The 16,316-nt window shown below is 44.4% G+C and overlaps 1 protein-coding gene across 6 annotated transcripts in view; it reads right to left on the bottom strand.

Annotated features, from left to right (window-relative positions):
• Positions 1-14,042, bottom strand: part of ALKBH8 (alkB homolog 8, tRNA methyltransferase) — a 96,683-nt gene extending 82,641 nt beyond the window's left edge. For 3 of the 6 annotated variants that reach the window (XM_077777428.1, XM_077777429.1, XM_077777430.1), the window contains exons 1-3: positions 13,956-14,027; positions 12,735-12,860; positions 3,588-3,743 (exon numbers count right to left, since the gene is read on the bottom strand). The gene's annotated coding sequence lies outside the window, so the exon portion shown is untranslated. Of the gene's footprint in view, positions 1-3,587; positions 3,744-12,734; positions 12,861-13,011; positions 13,332-13,955 lie in introns of all 6 variants that reach the window. The other 3 variants (XM_077777432.1, XM_077777436.1, XM_077777431.1) reach the window with 2 other exon arrangements.
• Between the last annotated feature and the right edge of the window lie 2,274 nt (positions 14,043-16,316).

The following is a 16,316-nucleotide window of genomic DNA, read 5'->3' as shown; positions in this document are numbered from 1 at the left end:
GTGGGCGCCTCCTCCCCAGGTGGGGGTGGGGGCCGCTCCCGCCCCGCCCCCGAGCCGAGGTCCGGTAACACGCCTGATGAATATTTCAGGGGCGACCTCGCAGGGGCGCCGGCTCCAGATCAAGTTTCATGAACGTGTCGCCGAGCCTTGCCCCGCTCTGCACAGGCAGGTGGCCGCCCCGTGCCGTCAGGGTCTCCGAACAGTTCCATCCCTTTCCCCGCACCACCGAGGAGAATGGGGCCGCTCGCCCCGGCGCGCTTGGAACGCGGCCGTAAACTGCGCGTGTCGCCGGGAGCGCGGGTCTGGGCAGGCATCCAGGCTTTGTTCTGCACGCCCGCAGTGCGCGCGGTGCCGGCAGCCTGACGACCGTCCCTAACGAGAGCTGCCAATATGGTGGAAAGCAGGTGCTGAGCTTGTGTCGGGATAGACGCCTCAGTTCACTCCCGTCCTGTGACAGCCGGGGGCCTCGGCGGACTCAGTCTCTCTCTCCCTCCAAGTTCAGTCTGAGATCAGTCTAGACGCTCCTTGGAGGACGGCACACTCCGTGTCCCTCCACTTAGGGAGCTGTTCGTCCCTCCCTGATGCTTTCTTTCACGGGGAGGGAATGTCCTAAGTTAGGAGCAGCCGCTGTCAAGAGCCCTGAGAGAGGAACACATTCACAGAGGAAACTTCCAGGACTGGAACAGGCTGTTCGTGTGACTTCCATTGCGCCATCACCTCGGGTCAACACACACAGCCGTTAGTCCTCTAAAATGGCACTACTTACTCCTTTGCAGAAGACACCTGCCTTTCCCTTCCTTAGAGGCACGTATGTCTTTTAACGACCTGCTAGGAGTTCTGTTGACCAAGATCTCAGGCCTCCAAGATTTACAGGATGCTGAAAGAGGCAACTCTGTCCGCTTCCCAGCCCATTCACGCGAAGCCTCAGGGCTTGGGCTTACGGTGCTGCCCAGCTGGGGAAGGCTTCTCCCACAAAGACACTGCGGTTAGATCACAGGCTCCCCCTCCCCCCGCCCGGCCGCTGCTCCCCAGCCCTTAGTGAGGACAGTCTGTCTCACTGCACCTGATTAGTGAAGAACAGAAACCCCAAAATGACTTAGGTATTTTCAGTATTGTCTTTTGCTGGTTTAACTGAAAATACGAAATTATAAAAAAAAAAAAAAACTGAATTATTAACACATGTAGACAGGACTTGACTCAGGCATAGTGATAATGTAAATATCAGCTTTGTAAGAGATTTTGAGCAGCGCTACGGTATTCTCTCTATGTATATCATTAATAGATATTAGAAAGAAATTCTATAAATTAGCAAAATAAATGAAAATTTTACATAGTGAACAGCATTTGCTAAAGCGTGTTACTGAGATGTTCAGAAAGAAACCCGGTTGCATTAACTGACATGAAATCTGCCCAACTGAGAAGTGTGCAGAGTCGGGACACAAATCTCCAAGTGCTCGAAAGCATTCCCTTGAGTCCTCTGAGAATTTTTAAGGAGTCACTGGTAGAGTTGTCAGACTTAGCAAATAAAAATACAGGCTGCCCAGTTAAATGTGAATTTCAGATAAACAATGAATAATTGTTTTTAGTATAAGTATGCCCCATGCACTACTTATACTTCCCGTGTAAGTATACCCCATGTGACATACTTATACTTAATATATATATTGTTTACTTGAAAATCAGTTTTGATGGAGCATCTTGTATTTTATCTGGCAACTTTAGTCACTGGAAATTTCTCACTCCTCGTTTTTGGGTCACTTATGGGTTGAAAAAAAAATGGAGCAGGTGTCATATGCTGCTATGCAGACAATCTGGGACAAGCGAAGTTCTGGTTCAAGCTATTGAAAATAACTCATGCTGAAAAGTTAGTAGCTTCAGTTGAACACATATCTGTTGCATCCCCCTGCTTGAGACGCGAGTGAGTGGTGCCAAAGCTACACAGTGGGGGAAGCGTGTGTGTGTGAGGGGGAATCTACATCACGAGACCCGAGGCCTGCGAGGCAGGTGTGTGCTGGAGCCCGGGAGCCACACGGAATTCTGCTGGGCGGCTCCCGTCAGGGAGCGAGGTGACCAGCACTTGGGACAGGTCCGGCCTTGGATCAGAGAGTGAGACCTTATCCTTATCCTGGGAGGAAAAACACCCCTGGTCTTACACCTTGTGGAGGGGAGCCGGAAGTTGAAGGACTTCACCTGGTGGCCTCAGCTGGAGGACGGAGTGGCCAGCTGAGAATGAGGAAAGTAAGAGATGAGAAGGGGATTCTAAAAGAAAGACTTTAAGCAGCTGGGGAGCTGGGGACGGGAGGGGGCGGTGGGGACAAGTGCAGGGATCCCTAGACGGCACCTGGGCGAATGCATCTTGCTGCATTTAACAGAGCAGTCGGTCTGCCCTTTGACTAGTTCCCAAAGTGCTCCTTCACTGCTCCACCACCATCTGGTTTCTTCGGGTGAAAAGTCATCATCGAGTAATGCGGGAGTACAGTATTTATATAGTATTTTGTATACACGTAGATCTTAAAGTGTAATATTTGAGATGCTGTTCAATATCCACTTGCTTCTGGCACAAATTCCTGACACAGCATTAGCAGATGTTTTAGTTTTAACAAATCTATTGCCTCGAGCAGGAAAAGATACTAATGTGCCATCACTGTGTGATGTAGTCCAGCTATCTTTAAGGAAGCAGACTCTGATGTGGAAAGAATGTAGATTTTACAGAAATAGCACTATGTGAAAATGACCAGATGCTTGTAGTACCAGAGAGTACCCACTCAGAATATTCCAAATGCAATTAATTCCAAAAAAAAATAGCAAACCACTTAACATTCGTGTCTTCGAAAACCCAGTGGGTGCTTTCATTGTTGATCATCAGCACAGGAAGTTTCCAGAGAAGTTGAAGATCAAACTAGTACAGGCCACACAGAGAAGGGTTACTTGTATCTCAAAGGTTCCACCTTGCCAATCTCAAGGAAATGACCCTGGAGTGCCATTCTAGATTGCACTTGTCAGCAAATCTGGTTTTCTGGGGGACTGTCTCAGAAGAAACTCCTCTGCTTGACTCTCCTCCATATGGTTACACTTCCACTTCACATTTTATAATAAGTTCTTAAATATCATAAAAATTACTCAATTTTTATTTTATTTCAGGTATTTGTACTGTTCCTCTTTGTAGTGAGGGGCAAACACATCTTGCCTTTTAATTCTTTTATTTTTAATGTGTATTTCTGAGGCAGAGACAGACAAAGAGACAGCGTTAGCAGGGGAGGGGCAGAGACAGGGAGACACAGAATCGGAAGCTGTCAGCACAGAGCCTGACGCGGGGCTCAAACTCACAAACCGTGAGATCATGACCTGAGCCGAAGTCGGACACTCAAGTGACTGAGCCACCCAGGCACCTCATGTTGCCTTATAATTCTGACAGCCGACGAGATTATAAAAAAAGTGACCTAGGACATATTGAGCTTGCTAAAATTTCAAGGCAGTTAGGTTGTATTTTCAGCAAGATTTCACGTGGATATGGCTTATTAAAGAAAGGCTTACTGCCGTGGTCTCTAATGACAAGCTTATGTGCAGTCACCCCGAGAGAGCTTTACCTGGGATTGTGTGCTCAGTTCACAGTCTAAGTCCTCGGTAAATACTCTGAATTTAAAAGAATCTGAAGACAGTGTGTTCTTGCATCCCAGCAGCTTTTGACCTTCCAGTGCACTTCTGGTGACCACAAGCAAGTCTTATTTTACCTCGTTTCTGTGCTGTAAAGTGGAAGATATGCACATTTAAAAAAAGAAAATCATGCCAGTTCCAATCCTTTATGTCTGTAAAAGAAATGTTAAGTGTTTCTACCGTTCTCAGGGATAAATAACTTCATTTTCAGGATAATTAGACAATCTGTCTATTGTCTGTGTACTCGCCGATGTTTTAGACACTGTCAAGATAATTCACAATTTGCTGCGTTTCATTTTTTGCTTTTTTGGTACAAAGCAAGATGATTGTGGTAAATGCTTAAGAAGGACTCATTAAACCCCTTTAAAAAATCAGTCTCGAACAAGCTAATAACTGCAGAATTCAAAGGTCTTTATATAGCTTTTAAATGTTGTTTCCATCTTAATTACTGTTATTAGGACTTGGTTAATTAGAAGGCTTGGTATAAGAGCTCACTTCGGCTGCTAGATCTCTCCCTCCTATTTGCCTTGCACAAGTAGATGGCGAAAAGCTTCCATGTGTCTTGAAGGTTTCATTCATGATGAAACTAATACTTTATTTATCCCACAGCTGTTTCTTTGGCTTAGCAAATATCAGTGACATCATAAACTCTGTTTCCTATTTTTTTTTTTACATCACCAGTTGGCATTTTAAATATTTTAAGCGTGAATCCATCTCTGCAATGAGTTTGCTATACAAATACATTTCTTCCTTTTTCCTTTAGAAGAAGAGTAAGAATGTTCTCCCCTTCAGAATTTAGAAGCTAGGTTTTCTGAATATTCTACATTCCAGTAGAACACTTAAAAAAAGTTTGTTTATTTTGAAAGAGAGAGAGTATGCAGGGAGAGGGGTAGAGACAGAAGCAGAGAGAGAATCCCAAGCCGGCTCTGAACTGTCAGCGCAGAGCCTGATGCAGGGCTCCAACTCACAAGCTGGGAGATCGTGACCTGAGCCTAAATCAAGAGTCAGACGCTTAGCAGACTGAGCCACCCAGGTGCCCCTCCAGTAGAATACTTTAATTTTAATCAGATTTTCTTTGGTCTTAGAATCCATTTTAGTTAGCAAAAACTTAGAAAATAATTTTTTTAATTTAATAAGTTAAATCATACATTCTCTAAAAATGGTAAGCATTTATCAAAGTTATTTTAATTAAAACGCATAGTATGCACATCGCTAGTCATAATTTTTAAAGCCTGTATTAAAATGCCTACCACAGAATTTTGACTTTCATATTGACTCATGTACGATGTGTGTACGTAGCCCAATAGTAAAACCATTATATGAAAATCAAGACTCAAAAAAGCATTGGGTCACGGTTTTCACTTCACTGAAGAGTTCTGTGTTGTATCAGAAATTTCTCCTACTCCTCCTCTGAACTGCAGATAACCTAGACTATTAAAGTAGAGCTAGGCCATCGCATTTTTATATCTACACAATCCTTCTGGAACATCTCTGTAAATGGCGTGTGGAGTAATCTTTGTGGGGGAGATGCAGAAATGAGGTCTAAGATGGGGCCTAATATCTGGATTGATCAGCTGTAACCAAAGAGTGTTCATAGGCGTGGAAGCCAACATGGATTCTCTTGGCCTCAGAGGCTGACAGGTGCACAGGTTTATGGATGACTCAGGTATACTTGACTATTTGTACATTAGGTTTGCTGATGTTGCAAAGCTCAGAGCACTAGTGCATCTGAATGACAATCCCTATTTTTAAAAAACTTTTTAAATATTTATTTTTGAAAGAGAAAGAGAGACAGAGCGTGAGCAGGGGAGGGGCAGAGAGACAGGGACAAAGAATCCAAAGCAGGCTCCAGGCTGTCAGAGCCCCATGTGGGACTCGAACTCACACACCACAAGATCATGACCTGAGCCAAAGTCGGACGCTTTACTGACAGAGCCACCCGGGTGCCCCTGAACGGCAATCACTATTAAATCTCATATCCCTGAGCCCACAGCAAGGGCTGAAACGGAGACTATTTAAGAAGAATAGATGTTGTAAGAGACTCTTAAACACAGAGAGCAAACAGAGGGTTGCTGGAGGGGTTGGCGGGGGGGAGGGCGATGGGCTAAACGGGTGAGGGGCATTAAGGAATCTACTCCTGAAATCATTGTTGCACCATATGCTTAACTAACTTGGATGTAAATTAAAAGTAAATAAATTANAAGTCGGACGCTTAACCGACTAAGCCACCCAGGCGCCCCAAATAAATTATTTTTTAAAAAACAGAAGAATAGATGTTGGCTTCATTTAGGTTCTAAAATCAGTTGCCCAAGGACATGGAGTGGAAGTCCTAGTTTAACAACAGTTTGGGTTTTAAAAAATAGTTTTAGTTCACTTGAGTATTAACCAACAATACAAAAGAAATCAATGCTATTTTTGGTTAGATTCACAGATGAATAGAGTCTGTATCAGAAACATACAACATAACACACTACACTCAAAATGATGCACGGTGAGCCCCCCTTCAGGGATGTCGTGAGACGGACTGCCTTTGTCGTGGTGGACACTGGCTCACATGACCTCAGCAGCACCTCTTAAATCTGATTATGCAGTTTACGCTGAGCTCGCAGACACTTGTACGTGAATCTGCCAATGTCTAATTCAGCCTAGTAATATTTATGTAATATGTAACGATTATACATCTTTTTGTTGATTTATAATGAATATCCTTATTCTTTCTACTTAGTGATTAGTCCCTAGGTAATTAATCAATCATCACTTAAATTAAGTGCCTCCATTCTGTGACCACGTCTGGGTTAAATTTAAACCACAATTTAAACCATTATCTAAGATCAGAATTGAAATTCTTAGTTCAAAAAGATACGTATTTTGAATAGCCATAAAATCGGCATGTGTCCAGGCTCTAAAATACAATTGCACGGCACACCTAATCAACTCAGACAAGGACGGAAGGTGATCCTGTGTTCCCTTGGTGCTCTGCCATCATTCTGCACTGTGTTCTGGCTTTCAAGTAGGGGTTTATAGTGGAGAGCAGACGCTTTCCATTCCTTTTGAACACTGCCTTCTGAACCCCTTTCATGCTAGGGGCTCTGCTACACCGTGAGGCAGAGCCCACTCCCCACCATGGGAGCTCAAATGCCAGATACATCATCTGTGCACCCTGGGCCCATGACCCAGACCCTGCCCTGGGGGCCGCTGATCCAGACAGCAACACCCCTTGGCCAGCGCCGGGGCCAGGGGGGTCTGCTCCAGAGTCCGGACACAGTGGCAGCAGTAGAAGTATCTTTACCGGACCAGCTCCGTGTCATCATTTTAAGAGATATTTTTGGCTACCTAACCTCTAAACCTAGTTCTCTACCCTCCTGGAGATTCTATGGGTTACCTTCGGAACAAGTTCCTTTTCTGCTTAAATAGACAGAGCCAGTTTCTTGTGATAATGAGCCCTGACTGTCAGAGGGTGCAAGTCCATGCTTATGCTGGAGCATCAGTCGGCCACTAGGGCCTGCTGAACCTGATGCACTCCGAAAAACACTAAAGGAAACGTGTGTTCATTTTCTGAGTACTCCGGAACAAGGCACGTTGCTTGGCATTGGACGGGAGAGGCACACGAAGCTGGTATTTGCAAATCAGTGCTATGGGACAAGCCGGAGGAGGTAGGGACACCACTATCAGACAAGACGGGGGCAGGTACCATTTTGTGGGGACAGAGGGTTGGGATAAGAAAGGAGGCTTGGGGGGGAGGGACACCTGGGTGGCTCAGTTGCTCATGATCTCATCGTTTTTGAGTTCAAGCCCCGCGTCGGGCTCTGTGCTGACAGCTCAGAGCCTGGAGCTGCTTCCGATTCTGTGTGTCCCTCCCTCTGTGCCCCTCCCCTGCTCATACTCTGTCTCTCTCTCACACACACACAAATAGACATTTTTTTTTTTTAACGGATGCTTGGGGGGAAATTCCAAGAGGCATTTTTTTCACCTTAACATTTATGAAACTAGGAAACATTGTCATATTTTAATAAATATGACACTTTAATAAAAGTGTGTCATATTTTAATTGCCACTTTTTCTCCTAAGCCCATCTACCAGATTTCACCAAATATAAGATGTCACTGGTATACACTGTTTTTAACCACTAACAAACAAGCTAAGTAAATATTTTATGATGGCTATGCCTAACACCATGGGAGTTCTAGAGTCGAGGCTGTAAAGTCCTTACAAGAACTAAGTCAGTCATGGAAATGGGTTAGATGCCAAATTCCTATTCATTTTTGTTGTACTCTCCCAAAGCTGTTAAAGAGTCATAGATTTACCTCTAACTTCTGATGTGAACAGAGTCAGATATTAATCATCATTGTTTGGCTGGAAAAATACCTAACATGCTTATAGTGATTCTCAATTTTGTTGATGGTGACTTTTTTTCTTTTTTTGGTAAGTTTTTATTTGGAAAATGTCACATATATGCAGAAGTAGACAGAATAGTATAATGGATCCCAGTATTCAATAATCATCAATCCATGACCAGTATCATTTGATTTCTAACCTACTGTCTATCCACCCCATTTATTTTGAAGCATATCTTAGACACATGTCATGCCATTTGTATGTATTTATGTAGGTGTCTGTAAAATATAATGACTCTTCAAAAACATATACTCACAATACCGTTATTACATTCTAGAAAAATACAGCTATAATTTGGGGCATCTTTTTCTTAATAATAGATTTTGTATTCATTAATTAGGTTTTAAGCTGTTTTTATCTTTGGAGGTTTTTAAAAAGAAAAGCAAATTAGGTCCACTTTGGTGTCCACTGATTTCTTTGTAAGAAATAAATATGAGGGGCGCCTGGGTGGCTTAGTCGGTTAAGCGTCCGACTTTCGCTTAGGTCATGATCTCGCGGTTCGTGGGTTCGAGCCCTGCGTCGGGCTCTGTGCTGACTGCCAGCTCAGAGCCTGGAACCTGTTTCAGTCTGTGACTCCCTCTCTCTCTGACCCTCCCCTGCTCACGCTGTCTCTCTCTCTCTCTCCTAGAAATAAATAAAACATTAAAAAAAAAAAAGATAAATATGATGTTGGTAGGGTATATTGCAGCTCTGAATAGTGTTGATCTTGATTTTTCCATTCTGTAGCTTTCATATGAATGTGTTCTCTAGTTGAGAAGTTGTATTAAATATATGCCTGTTCTTGGCATTTCCAAAGCAATCTTCAGAAAAGTCCTATCTATGCCTTCTCTGCTTTTGGCCCCCAAAGGAGGATCCAGAATCACTAACAAGTGACTCGGACAGGCGGTTAGATGACAGGGACGCCCACACTGAACCCTGCCAGCATTTGTTAACACAAACTCCGGGACTCTCCTGTTGAATGTTTTCAGTGCATCTTCATCCGGGTCACATCCAGCACTCAACGTGCTACTTATAGCCTAGTCGGATACTGTTCTAGGAGGAAGATGGGCTTTTTGAATCTGTCCACTTGTTGCAGGCAGCTCTCTGGCTCCTGAAGCCTTAGTTTCTCTTTTTCTTTTCTTCCTTTCTCTCTCCCTCTCTCCCATCTTTCTTTTCTGTATGAATTCACAGAGTTTAAGGGCACTGGACCTGAGGAATCTAAGAGCACCATCTGGTGTATGTCACCTTCTTTACATTTAAGTTTCTGCTTTTAGCAAAGTAAAACCTATCCCTTAAAATATCACACAAGTATCTATCAAGTAATCTCTCATATAATTGTCAAGTAATCTGTCAGTTCATTTTTTTCATGGAGACATCCTTTGTTAAGCCCCCATGCACCATCATCCTGAGAATTCCTTTCCCCATTCCTCTGTCCATTGTCTTTCTCATTCTCTCCNTCCTTTGTTAAGCCCCCATGCACCATCATCCTGAGAATTCCTTTCCCCATTCTCAAACATAGGATCTGATTCCTCGGTCCAATGTCTTTCTCATTCTCTCACTTCATTTTGGTAGAATGTTTCCTTCAGAAACTCCTAAAAATGCATGCTTGGGAGGTACATGGAAGGCTTGTGTGTCCCAACTTGTCTCCATTCTCTCCTCATACTTAATATTTTGGCTGGGTATAGAAATCTGAGTTGGAGAGTTTTTCCTCAGAATTTTTATTCTTGCTTCCATGAACCCTCTGAGAAACTGCACACTCTGATTCTTAGCCCTTTGTATGTGAACTGTTTGTTTTCATCCCCTCACTGGATACATTTAGGTTGTGAAAGTGCACACTGGTATGCTCTGCTGAGGCTCTTCTGTTCCTTAAGGAGCGGGGTGTCCTGTGGGCCCTTTTGATCTGGAGACTCAGGTTCCTCAGTTCTTCAATAATTTTTTCACATACTTTTTCACTTTATTTCTCTCTGGAATTTCTGTTGTTTGAATCCTGAATCTTTTTCTCCCATTTTTCATCTTTTTTGTCAATTTCTTCTCAGATTTCCTCAACTTCCATTTCTGTTTAAAAAAAATGCCAAGAACCTTTTCTTATTCTCTTAATGTGAATTTTTATTGTTTCATGTGCCTCTTTCATGAGTGTAGTATCTAATATCTATGAAAAAACTATGATGTATTGATTATTTTCTTCTCTGCATTGTTTCTTCCAAATTCTCCCTTTTTTCACCTTTCTTTGAGTCTCTGTAATCCAATTAAGTTAGAAAAATTCCCTGACTCTTTGATAATCCCTGGCCATCTATTCACATTTAAGACTGAGGCACTAAAACGCTGACTGGAAGCTTCATGTGGGGCTCCTTGGCCATATGGCATCACAGCAGTCCTGTTACGGGCTTCCCTGGGGGAGATCCACCTGTGAGCTGGGTAATTTCCTGGGATAAATCCCCAGTAGCCTGGGGAGTAGCATTATTGCTGCCTCTGTTCAGGGAGCTGAGTGGAAGAAGAAGACTGGATAAATCTCACATTTATCATGTAGACTTTTATTTAAGCGCCTTGTATTCAGTATGGCCGTTCAATCTCATTTTCTTGTGTCTAGAGGTTCAGAGCCTCCCTAGCTCAACCTCTTCAAGAGCAAACCTCACCTTTTCTGACAGGATGGAGAGCGGTTATCCTTGCTTTCCAAGAATGGGGAAGGAGATCTATCTATTCCCTGTGAAAAATGCCCACCACGCCTCCTGTGCTGACTTCATCCTACACTACCATTTTGAGAGGCCCTGGGCACCATTAACTCTTGAATGTGACCACGATTCTGTATTCTTAGTTGTACTGCCTTTGGAGCACTTCCCTCACTGCTCACTTAATCAGTGAGGCTAAAGAAATTACCACCTGTCCATCCTTTTTGGCCTCTAGAAATCTGCTGATACCTCACATATGCTTCTGTGGCCCTTAGCCTTTTGGATTTATGCCTTTTTGATTTCTTTATTCTCGTGTCAGTGGGATTTTTTGGGGTGTTTTTTTTTTGCATGTTTATTTGTTAATTTAATTTTTTTTGAGAGAGAGAGTGTGAGCAGGGCAGAGGGCCAAAGGGGTTGGCGGGGGGGAGGGAGGCAGAAAGGGAGGGAGAGAGGGAGAGAGGAGAGAGAGAGAGAATCTCAAGCAGGCTCCACACTCAGCTTGGAGCCTGACTCAGGGCTCAGTCCCACAATGATGCACAGTTCTGTCCCACAACTCTGGGATCACGACATGAGCTGAAATCAAGAGTCGGACACTCAGCCAACTGAGCCACTCAGGGGCCCCTTTTTTGGCCATATTTAAATGGAAGTCCATGACAGAAGCTTTAAGTTAAAAAGGATTAAAGATGTAAAATACTGTCAACTACAGCAGCAATAACTGCAGCGAGACAGTTACTACTTAGTAAGGACCTCATGCTGCCTGTGTCATCTTCCACAACGACCATTCTTGTTTGTTGCTCGTCTGGTCCCCTAACCCACGGTAAATCTTCGTACTCTCTTAACCTAGTCATATCACCTTCTTAACCAAGTATCCCGCCTCACACACACTGCTATACATAATAGGTGCTCCCCCTGAAAAAACAGAATTTCATATAATCACTGATCAGAATTTTGTTGCACATCCATAAAAAATCCATAATACTGCCATACTGGTCAGGAACCCTTGCCTCAGAGGATAGTCCGGTTTAGTCTGACATATTGAAATGTATTTTCATTTGAGATAGCTCAGAGCTTCTTTTTTATGTCTATTTATTTTGAGCAGCAGGGGAGGGAGAACAGGTGGGGGAGGGGCAGAGAGAGAGGGAGACACAGAATCCCAAGCAGGCGCCATGCTGTTAGGTCAGAGCCTGACGTGGGGCTCAATCCTATGAACTGTGAGATGGTGACCTGAACTGAAATCGAGAGTGGGAGGCTTGAGCAGCGGCACCGCCTGGCGCCCCTGAGATGGCTCACAGCTTCTACACTGACTTCAGGAAGGCCCGAGACGCCATGTGTGAGATCTGCTAGATTTCCTACCCCTAAGCACAAAGACCATATCCTGTTTATCTTGTGTCTCTAGTGCCTAGAAAGAACTGAACGTAATAAATGAACATGTTTATTGACTAGCAATTAGAGCTGAGGTCTTTTCCTACCAACTGCTGTCTGGCCTTGGGCAAGTGACTTGTTGGGCTTCACTGAGGTCCCAAAAGAGAAGGTCACTTTGAAGAAGTCAAGAGGAAGAAAAGGGTCAAGAATGGAATGCTAGGGGACACTTACACTTAAAAGGCAGAAGAATGTGAAGTAGGTGGAACCAGAAGGGGGAGCGTGGAAGCCAAAAACAGGCCTTTCGAGAAGCAGCATCACACGAGAGCATATCAGCTAAGGTAAGGTAAAGAAAGGGAGCTTGCACGAGTCACTGCTCTGCCTTCCACGAAGCGTTTCCATACTCACTCCTTCACTTGTGGTGTAGATGAGGCGTGCTCACCACTCCTGAGATGTTTGTGGCCGGAGCATGAAGTTGTGCTGAGCCCCGTGTGTGCGTGTGAGAATGTGCACGTGTGTGTGAACGGTGCGTGCTGCGTGTATCAAGGAGGGGCTGCGACAGGGGAAGGGAACAGGGCCCAGAGCCTGTGCAGTAACCGGCTGGGAGCTTCTCCGGTGGGTTAAGGAGGACGCGAGCTGCTCATATGTTATCAACCTACGACAGATCCTGGAATTACTTACTTAGCCTGGTTTAAGCTGAACAGAAACATCAGGGCCGGGGAATAAGATTCCTCTGGTGTGATGTGCCACAGGGCGTTAGTGCTCTTTGTCCCCAAGCAATGGAATCTTCCGCAGAAACATCATGGCCTGGAATTTGGAAATAAGTAGGTGGCTTCAGTCTTACTATATTTCATCCATTCTAAGACTTTTTCCCCTCTAAATCAGTGAAATCGGGCTGCATCAAATTAGCAACATTTTATTCTTCCTTAAGGATGCATGACATAATGGTGCAACTTACCCTTGATGGCACTGATGAAATACCATCGGAAAGAATAAAATAATATGTACTCAGCAGACGTTGATCAAGTCGTGCATATAAGTCATGGCTCTAAAGGGAGTTTAAAATTGCTTTTTTAAAAAATGTGTTTTACACTGTGAGTTGTTGCCTCAGCCCAACCTAACGGTTCTGCTTCTCGTGGTGAGCAATGCTATGCCCTCATCCCGGGGACCAAGGTCAGCGACGGCCTTAGGGGCGCGGTTCCTGTCTGTCTCCAGGCCCCTGGAAGTTCCCCAATTCGCTTGGATTTTCCTGTCAAGTGTTTCTAGCAGATGTCCTCACTGTATTTTCATTACATGAAAGAGAAAATTTAGTAAAAAGTATCAGTTTAGATTGACAAAATCATATCCATTTAATTTTTAGGCAGATATAAGTTTACCATTCTTTTATTGCAGTTTTACTTAGAAATTTGACTTGTATGGGCACCTGGGTGGCTCAGTATGTTGAGCATCCGACTCCTGATTTCAGCTTAGGTCATGATCTCACGGTTCAGGGGTTCGGGCCCCGTGTCCAGCTCTGCGCTGACAGCGTGGAGCCTGCTTGGGATTCTCTCTCTTGCTCTCTCTCTGCTCCTCCCCTGATTGCATCTTCTCTTTCTCTCTCTCTTTCTCTCTCTCCCCCTCTCTCTGCTTCTCCCTGACACACACTCGATCTCTCAGGATAAATAAATAAAACTTAAATTTTTTAAAATTTAACCTTTCAAACTCAAATAAATAATTGAGAATGTCCAAAATCCACACGGAGTATTTTTGTGGAAAAATGGATTCATACCTAGATTTTGAAATGTCCTTAAAGAAGAAAGACAAGTGTTACCAGTTCCGCCTTCCCCACCCTTGGCTTGGCTCCCTCCTGACAACAGTGCAGACTCGTAGGAGCCCCGGGGAAAGCCAGAAAAACCACTGTACCTGTAAAGCGGATCATCAGTGTATCTGCAGGCAGCCGTGGATCGTGCAGCTGGCAGGGGCCTCCACTGCTATAAATCACAAAAATAAACCCTGGATGAGTGTTTTATTCCCGAAGAAGGGGAAAGAAAACCTTCCTAGTTGCCATTTTCGTGAGTGTCAGCAGAGCACTTTTCAAGCCAAGCAGCAGAGGAGGAAGGTTCTGGAATGTGCCCTCAGGGAGAATGTTCCGCACGAGCGTTATACCTCTAATGAGGCATGCTGGACAGCGTGTGTGAAATGTAAACGCGTAATCTGAACGATCTGGCGCTTCTCCGGGGTGGTGGATTTTCATATTGCTCGCTCTCTCCCTCATCTGCATACCTGTAACATGCAGTTTATTACATGTTTCAGATGCTCAAAAATAGCCTTAGAAATTTTTCTTTCCCTTCTCTCCCCCGCCCCCCCTTCCTAGTCCACATGGTACGTGACTGTGTTCTGTCCTTTGAAGACGGAGTCCCCCCTTGTCTAGGGCTCCCTCGCACGGACACAGTGCTTCTTGGGACTTGACAAGCAGGAAGCATGATGCGAACTTAGCCACTACCTGAACTTGCTAGTTCAGGCCTATGTATTCACCTAATTTGCGCCGGGTGCTTAGCCCGCCGGGTTTAAGAAGATCGGCCTCTGTGTCCTTGTGTTTTGCAGGCAGCTCCGCCAGAGCCCAGCCCCGCACATGGCGGGTGGCTTACCCACCACTCTCTATGCCCGGCCCTCGCTGCCCTTGCCTGCGTTCCCACAGGGACGTGCTTGTTTGGAGGAATTGTGAAGTCATTGTATCTTTTTTTTTTAAATGTTTTATTTATTTTTGAGAGAGAGAGAGAGAGAGAGAGAGAGACAGCGTGAGCAGGGGAGGGTCAGAGAGAAGGGGAGACACAGAACTAGAAGCAGGCCCCAGGCTCTGAGCTGTGAGCACAGAGCCCGACGCGGGGCTCGAACCCACGAACCGTGAGATCATGACCTGAGTGGGAGTCGGACGCTCAACCGACTGAGCCACCCAGGCGCCCCAAAGAGATTGTATCTTGAAACTACCTTAGCTTCGAACTTTTCTCTTCCATTTACCTTCCCCACCGAGACATATAGCCAAAGCGGAAGAAAGGGTGGAAAAGAGGGGCCCATATCTGTTTCTGCAAGAGTCCCGCATCTGTCCGTGGCTGATGGAGGGGTGGCACCGCTGTGATTTCTTCAGACGGCAGCAGGGCACAAGTAACACACTCGGAGACCATTCAAGAGGGCAATGGAAGTTTCCCCATAGGTTAAGATCACTTACTTGGAGTTTGTTATTGTCATCAGGAAAATTTTCTCAAATACTTTTAGAAAATATACAAAGTGACATAGTATAATCAGGACACAGAATAAAGGGAATTGAACCAAATTAGCCACAGGTTTTCTTCTGATACCCAAAGTGGCTTTTGATCAAGCATATTTTTAGGGGAGAAAACTGTAAAACTTATTATTTCTGGACCTTATTCAATGTGCCATTGTTTTCTTCTTTCAACTGAAATAAGAAGAAAAGCTCAAAGTGAGGAAATTAAATCAGTGGCAAATGATTTCATGATTTCAATACTGCTGACCTTGAACTTATCATCCGCAGCATAAAGTGGTGTGTGTCCTCCCCACACCCCCCCCCCCAAAATGCTAAATGGACTTTTTTCACTACTGCTAAAAAATTCTATCTTTTAAATCCAGACGGGGTGGGGACGAGGGAGGGTGAGTGGCCTGTATTTTCATCCTCTGATTAGAGTGACATAGGGGCGCATGGGTGGCTCAGTCGGTTAAGCGTCGGACTTCGGCTCAGGTCATGATCTCACGGTTCGTGGGTTCGAGCCCCGCGTTGGGCTCTGTGCTGACAGCTCAGAGCCTGGAGCCTGTTTCGGATTCTATGTCTCCCTCTCTCTCTCTGCCCCTCCCACACTCATGCTCTGTCTCTCTCTGTCTCAAAAAGAAATAAAATAAAAAACTTTAGAGTGACATATTTTGAGATTGACCCGTTTGATTGTTTTTTTTCTCCTTAGTTGTGCTGTATGGTGAAAACAAGAAGCAATTAGGGAACTCTAAAGGGGGATGGGACTTATTTTGCTTTTCAGTGACTTCAGGAAAACTCATTCAAGTTAGTATATACCCCCTAGGGTAGGTTTGGACTATTCTATCAACCATTAGACAGATTTTATGTGCAGTGAAAAAAAAATACCAGTAAACAAATATTTTCATTTGCAGAGTGAAAACTACAACACACAGAGGTAGGCTGAAAGCAAACCAAGAGAAAATGCTGATTTGAGGAAATCTCTGTCACAGATCAAATGACTCAAAGAATACTTTGGGGAGAGT

This window comes from Crocuta crocuta, unplaced genomic scaffold, assembly GCF_008692635.1.
Source record: "Crocuta crocuta isolate KB4526 unplaced genomic scaffold, BGI_CrCroc_1.0 scaffold278, whole genome shotgun sequence".
NCBI classification, from domain to species: domain Eukaryota; kingdom Metazoa; phylum Chordata; class Mammalia; order Carnivora; family Hyaenidae; genus Crocuta; species Crocuta crocuta.
This window is presented reverse-complemented; position numbering and strand designations above follow the sequence as displayed.